Here is a 6,978-nt window from a genome sequence, read left to right as displayed (position 1 = left end):
ACGTTGGCCCTTTTCCAGTCCAAACTGATTAGAAAATGTCTGTGATTTACATTATGGGTCTGTGTCCCTCTTGAAGATCAGGGAGATCTTAACTTCTCTTACATAGGAAGATGCACTGGTCAAGACCACAGCGACATGAATCTGGAGCAGTTTGGGATTCAGTTCTGCCAATGGTTTTTCAACCATCAGTCCACCTTCTCCTCCAGCATCATAGCATCTTCTTCCAGGTTGTCCTCTATGCAAAGAAAAAGCTTCTCACCAGCCACAAAAATGCCAGGTTATTCTCCTTCATATGTCATTACAACTCATCCTTACATAACATTCAACAATGGTTAGGCACCCGATGTACTATAAATAGTACTTGTTATGCTAACCATAATGGTTTCATTACTATGTTGCTCCCCTCTGTTGTATTCATCTGTAGTCTCTCTTATACTGAAACCTGTACGCTCTTTAAAGTAAGGAGCGCCTTCTTTTTTTACATGGCCACAATCCCTGAAGGGGGTTTCTAGGACCTATCACTATTCGAATATGAAAGTGTTAAGAAGATTGTGCAAAATTTGACAAAGAATCCACATGGTTCAAGTGCTATAGCCGCTAATAAACTCGATAAATGAACAGTTGCAGAAATTTTAAGTCCTGAATCAAGTACAGAGACAGAATCACAGAGACTGCCCCTTTGTTACAGTTTCAACAAGGCCTAGCACAATGAGATTCTCGCCTCTAGGCATGACTGTAATACAAATCATAGATGATAATAGCTTGCCAAATTTGAATTCACAGCTGTAATAGACTCAGATAATTCCCAGTGGCCTCAAAGTCTTAAAGAGCTGGAATGCTTCCTTTTCTAACTTTCCTGAGTGATATCATACAAATAAAAGAGACTTATGTTATTGCCCATATATTGAAAGAACTGGGTTAAAGACTACCATCAGAGGAAGAAACAGGTAAGGGGAATAGACTCAAATGTGGCACAGTTAAGGAACAAAAAGCAAAACCAAAGAGACCTGATCATTCATTGTCTTCACCTTGTGCAGTCATTTATACCACCACAAGCTAAATGAAAATCAAATCAATCAAAATCAAATCAATCAAAAAGGTAACATGTTACCTGGCGCTAACCTTTTTAAGTACAGAAAGTAAAGGGCAATAAAAAAAACACAGCCTGGAGGAGTTGGCACACACCAGCTGTGATATGTGAACACTAACGCTTTTCAGTATCTTGAATAAGATTTGCACAATACTCCTTTCAACAAGAGAAGAAAATTCTCCTCTGGCAGGACCGACTCTTCCAGGTCATCCCCATATTTAATACCTGAGCACAGAACAGTCCATTTCTGAGGAAGTCAGAGATTGCCAATGGCTGCATCTTCTTTTTTCAACAGGCAGTAAGATACTACGACAGCTGCGCAGAAGGCAGGGGTGGATTGGCATCCAATCCTGTTCAGCAGATGGAAAAAAACAAACTAAGTAAGGTAACTTAAGCAAAAGTGGCCCAATGAATAACCCAACACCCAGACACTCTGTAGGAAGCCCTGCCTGCGTCCAGGGCCAGACACAGGCATGGGTGAACCAGGCAGTCGCCCGGGGCCCAGACAGAAAGAAGACCGGAAAACATTTGGAGGTTTTTTTGTCCAATTCTCATTATTATTATTATCATTATCTCTGGCAAAGGGAGGCTTGATACTAACCATTTGCCTGGAGCTGCTGCCTGCCTGCCCCAGGCTCTGTAGTCATCTGCTTCCCAGCAGACTTTTCTGGAGCTCATCTGTTCACAGGAGTTGAAGGCAGAGAAAAGTGGAGCTGACTTAACCTCTTGTGTGTGCACTGGTCACAGGGAATATATTTGCATTTGATCTTACCCATCTAGGTTGAAGCCACCCCTTTGGTAGTCATTGCCTTTTATTTAGCTATGAATGTGCATTATTCGGGACTCCTTGTCCACTCCCTCACCCTGATCCTGTGCATAGGGATTGCCCCTTACACCTTGCAGAAAACAAGGTTGACCATGTCATCAGTGTGAGAAGGGGCCATTCCCCTGGGGCTTCATCTCTGCTGGGGGGGCATCTCTAGGATCCCGGGCTATCACCATACCACAATCTTGTCTACCCGCAGTCCATGGTCCCAGACCACTGGGCAGTGATGCTGTAGGTCCCAAGCTATGGGCTTTCCTAGAAATTAAAGGGACTTTTACAAGCCTTTTGACAGGTACTGCTGGGGGCAGGGGAGTTATGGATAGCCCTCCATTGCCCCCTCTGTAGAGAGCAGACCTTTGTCGCACTTCAGCCAGGAGGCTGTCTATAGTGCTTTATATTTTTATTGTGCTACAAACTTTGCAGCACAGCAAAAAGTTATGTCTGCCAGGGGCCTTTATCATACAGGCTCTCTTGGCCTATTGCCGAAAATCTAGTTCCCTTTCTGCACTGCTCTCCCACTGAAAGTTGCAACCTACCTGCTTCTTCTCTATCCCAAGAGATTTGGGGTAGCCCACCACTCGCATTGCAATGGAGTCAGGTTCTTTGCCTGCTACCCCTCCTCCCTTCCTCCACCACCATCCCAAACCATAGAGACAGCTGCTTTAGATAAGATAGATAAAATAGGCAGAGACTAACACAGCCAACCACCTCTGCTCAGAGATAGCAGAAGAATTTCCTTCTTTATCAGCTTGGCTCATTCCCACAAATAACCCACAGCACAAACTAATTAAACCTTGGTCTTTGCAATAATCGTTATAACAATAATATAAGAATGACAATAATTGAAAATACTTTGTGGTTTCACTGCAGTTTCCATCAGAGGATCTCAAAGCACTTCACATACTTTAACAAATTAAGCTCTTCAGTGCCCTGATGAGCTAGGTAAGGATGACACATGGGGTCATTTAATTTAATAGTGATCTATACTAATTGTTTAACAAGGTAGCATGGAGCTACACAGCAGCTGATGACCGGAAGGCCTCCTTCCTTGGTTGAATCTGCAGGTGGACTGCAGGGATGCAAAATGCAAGTATGTTTGACTGCATTTAAAACACAATTATTTGTTTGAATTTGGCCAAATGAACCCACTAGACTCCCAAGTGACCACAGAATATCTAGGACCTCACGTCTAGGTCCTAGTACCGGGGTCATGTTTCACTTGTGACTTAAATGTAATAATACCAATAACTAATTCACACACAGCCTTCTTAAACCACCTAAAAGTTCCCTGACCTTAAAGATCTCCCGTTCAAAGACAGACTTACACCTGTCCTCCTCAGTAGAAGAAGTTGCTCTGTAGGACGTGGGACTGGAAAGGACTTCCTGGGTCAGTCATACTGTTACAGGCCACAGTATTACCATATAATCCCTTCATATATTTATCAAACTCCATCTTGCAATTATCTGGGATTTTGGCTCCATTATAACTAATGAGGTAGTTATAATGAACATCAAACCTGTTTCTAATAGCCAGCCTACATTTATTCATGGACAGTTTATATTCCTTAGTTCCTACTTAAACAGCTCTTCTCCCTCCCTGTCATGTACCTCCATGGTGTATTTATAGGAAGCCTTTTTTTTTTGCTAAACTAAACCACAAGATCTTGCCATTCCCCTTATCCTCCTATTCCCGCCTGAATTTATCCTTCTTAAACATGGGTGACCAGAACTGTACGTGCTATTCCACATGAGGTCTTACCACAGTCTTGTATTTTGTATAAACATTTTTTATCTTTACTGGAAGTATCTTATCTGATACATCTGAGAATCACAGTTGCCTTTTTCATGGCTGCATCACACTTCTGGCTTGCAATCCTTTGACTAACCCACTCACATCTTTCCCTTCATTTGCTGTTTAAAACTGTTCTTGTTAGTAGTCTCTAAATGCATGCCTTTGCATCTTGTACCATTGAAGTCCATCTCATTTCTGTCACTCCAGTCCTCAAGATGGCTGGGTTTTTTTCCTCTATGATATTCTGATCTTCAGGGATCCTGGTTTTCTCTGATTTTAAAAAATCCCCAATTTTCAGTTAAAAAAGTAACCCCAAATCCATGTTTTTCAATTATTAAAATGAAACACTACTATATATGTGTGTGTGTGTGTGTGTATAGTGGTGTTCCATTTAAATCACGGAAGAATGTGGATTTGGGTTTACTTTTTTTAACTGAAAATTGGGGATTTTTTTGTAAATCAGAGAAAACCAGGATCCCTGCTGATCTTCAGTATCTGCATTAACAATCTGGCAGATGGGATGCAGTGCACCCTCAGCAAGTTCATGAATGGCACCAAGCTGGGAGGTGTAGTAGATACAGTGGAGGGCAGGGCTAGGATTCAGAGTGATGTAGAGAAACTGGACTATTGAGCCAAAAGGAGTCTCATGAGGTTCAACAAGGAGTGTAAAGTCCTGCACTTCATATGGAGCAATCCCATGCTCCAGCACCAACTGGGGGTGACTGGCTGGGCAGCAGCTCTGCAGAAAAGGACCTGGGGGTAACAGTGGACAATAAGATGGATATGAGTTAGCACTGTGCCCTTGTGGCAAACTAAGGGGTTTGGCAGGGCAATAAGGCTGAAGTCTGTCGGTCACACTGAAATGCTGCCAACTGGGAACCAACACATACAACACAGCTACATTGGTTCAAGTTTTGTTTAAATGAATACACTTCTTTGCTCATAGCGCAGTCCCAGAAGTATATTACTCAGCAGTGAGTCATCAAAGTCAAAGTGATATTTGCACTTTGATTGCAAAGGAACACTTTTTTGCTTGCTTTACCCCCTATTTTTGTTTGCTGCGGTGTCACCTTTTATGGCAGCACCAAAAAAGAGTAATTAGCAACATCCACAGCAGCACTTCTGCCTTACATAACTAAATGATCCTCTGAAGTGTGAGCAGCAGCTCTTACTGAATCACGTGAGTGGGCAGCTGATGAAACTTAAGTTTGCCCTGGTATGGGATGACTTTGTTACTTCAATTAGAAAAGAAAGTTTCACTTTTGCAGCAAAGATTCACCGGGTTTGCCAAACTCTCACATCAGTCACAACTTTGCCACACACATTGGACCAAAATCAGGGCAGATTGAACTCCTCTGAGCTTCGTGGAATCACACCAGGATGAATTTATCCCACTGTGTTATTTATTTTCATGCAATTAATTTTATTATTTAGTCTCTCAGACATTGTAGAAAACTGAACTATCAAAGGGAAGCCAAAACTGTCAGAGAACTACTGAGCTGAACAAAAAAAGACTGGAGACAGCTACGGAGAAACCATGGCAGGCATCCACAGGGAGTCAGCTCCACAGATCAGCTTCCTGAACTGAAAAGGCCCTATTCTCCTGGCTCAATTCAGATGAGACCATGGAAGGAAGAATAAGACAGCCAGCCTGATCTCAGCAGCCTTCAAGAAGAGACAAGTGACAGTCACTCATTTACTTGGAGATGAGCTCATTTTGGCTGTTTTGTACTTGAGGAAAACATGTCCGTTTTATATTGTAACCAGTCTGTGGCACCCAGGACCCCGTGTCATTATAGCGCACACCGTGGCGCTGTGAACTTCCCGGTCGGAGCTGAGAACGTACGTTTTCAAAAGAACGGGCTTCAATCCCATGAACACAAGGGCGGATCTGGAGGCAGGGGGTGCTGCTGCTGTTCGCCTTCTGCTTCCTTCCCCGCTGACTTCAGCCGCACGAGGAAAGATGGGATGAGAGGTGCTGGCACTCACTCCCCAGCTCTGGAGCTGCAGCAAGTTGCTCTGGGCCAGAGTTCACACCAACCAGTTAGGATTGCTGCATGCACGTGCTGCATGCACAAGGCTCTTGTAGCCTGCACTAACTGGGCTGAGCTCAGAGAAGAGCAACAAAGCTGCTCAGAGGTACTGAGAAGCTCCCATATGAGCAGAGACTAAAGATACTAGGCCTTCTCAGTGTAGAAAAGAGATGCTTGAGGGGGGACATCATACGGGTTTACAAAAGACTAAACAGCAAAGAGATTTTCTGTTGACTCTCTCTCCCAATACAAGAACTAGGAGTTACCGAATGAAACTTGTCAGTAGTCAGTTTAAAATTAATACAAGAAAGTGTTTGGGTTTTTTTCATTAAAGCGTGGAACTTGTTGCTACCAGATGCGGTGCAAACTGCCCGTTTAGCCAGGTTCAAAAATGGATTGGACAAAGTCTTGGAGGAAAGGGGCATCAGTAGCTATTGAGCATGGGAGTTAGCCATTGAATCACAACTTCCTAGACCTTAAATGCTGGAGGCTGCAAGTGGGAGAGGGAATGGAAAAAAAAACCCTGGTCAGACCCAGCTCACTCTCCGTTTCAGCAGCCATTCTCTGCCGCTGTATGACATGACACAGGACACTGCCTAGATAGATCTGCAGCAGGGGTGAGCAAAACACAGCCCACAGCTCGGATCCAGCCACCAAAGGTTTCTATCCAGCCCATGGTGGGTACCTCAGCCCTTCCCAGCTCAGGAGTGTGGGGCAGTCAGGCATTGGTGCTTGCAGCCAGTCCCGCTGCCCCAGGTTTGTGGCAGGAAGGGGGCAGTGGGGCAGTCAGCCTCGCCATCCCAGCAGCCCCCACAGCAGTGGCTCACTCTGCCTGGCTGCCACTACCAGTCCGCTCTGCACCCATTGCTGGGAGCGCCGGATGTAGCTGGCAGGTGGGTAGGGTCTCCATGAAGACCAGCCTGGGACCCCCACAGGCAGGGCACACTCAGCAGGGTGGATGGGACGGGCCCAAGGGCAGGTGCAGAGCAGCGTCCAGGAGCGGGACAGGCAGGCAGGGGCAGGATTGTAGGGCGGCGACTGCCCAGGGCAGAGCTGCCATCTGCTCCCTGCATATCCCAGCCCATGCAGGGAGCAAATTGAGGCTCTGGGCCCTGCACTGTCACTGCCCCATGATCCTGGCCCTGGGCCTGGCCCCGGCCCCACCTGCCCATCCTGCTCCGAGACGCTGCACCCCACACACTTGTGGGCCCATCCCATCTGCACCGCCAAGCACAGA

General features: G+C 45.5%; 1 long non-coding RNA gene across 1 annotated transcript; it reads right to left on the bottom strand.

Moving 5' to 3' along the window:
* Positions 1-398: 398 nt before the first annotated feature.
* Positions 399-2,665, bottom strand: LOC102388756. The gene is made up of 3 exons (XR_323634.2): positions 2,453-2,665; positions 1,692-1,768; positions 399-1,440 (listed from the first exon to the last, which is right to left on the bottom strand). It is a non-coding gene; the product is annotated as an uncharacterized LOC102388756 (long non-coding RNA).
* Positions 2,666-6,978: the final 4,313 nt, after the last annotated feature.

The sequence above is a fragment of the Alligator sinensis genome, unplaced genomic scaffold, assembly GCF_000455745.1.
Source record: "Alligator sinensis unplaced genomic scaffold, ASM45574v1 scaffold1008_1, whole genome shotgun sequence".
In the NCBI taxonomy this organism is placed as follows: domain Eukaryota; kingdom Metazoa; phylum Chordata; order Crocodylia; family Alligatoridae; genus Alligator; species Alligator sinensis.
The sequence above is the reverse complement of the archived record's forward strand: the minus strand, read 5'-3'. Positions and strand labels throughout refer to the sequence as shown.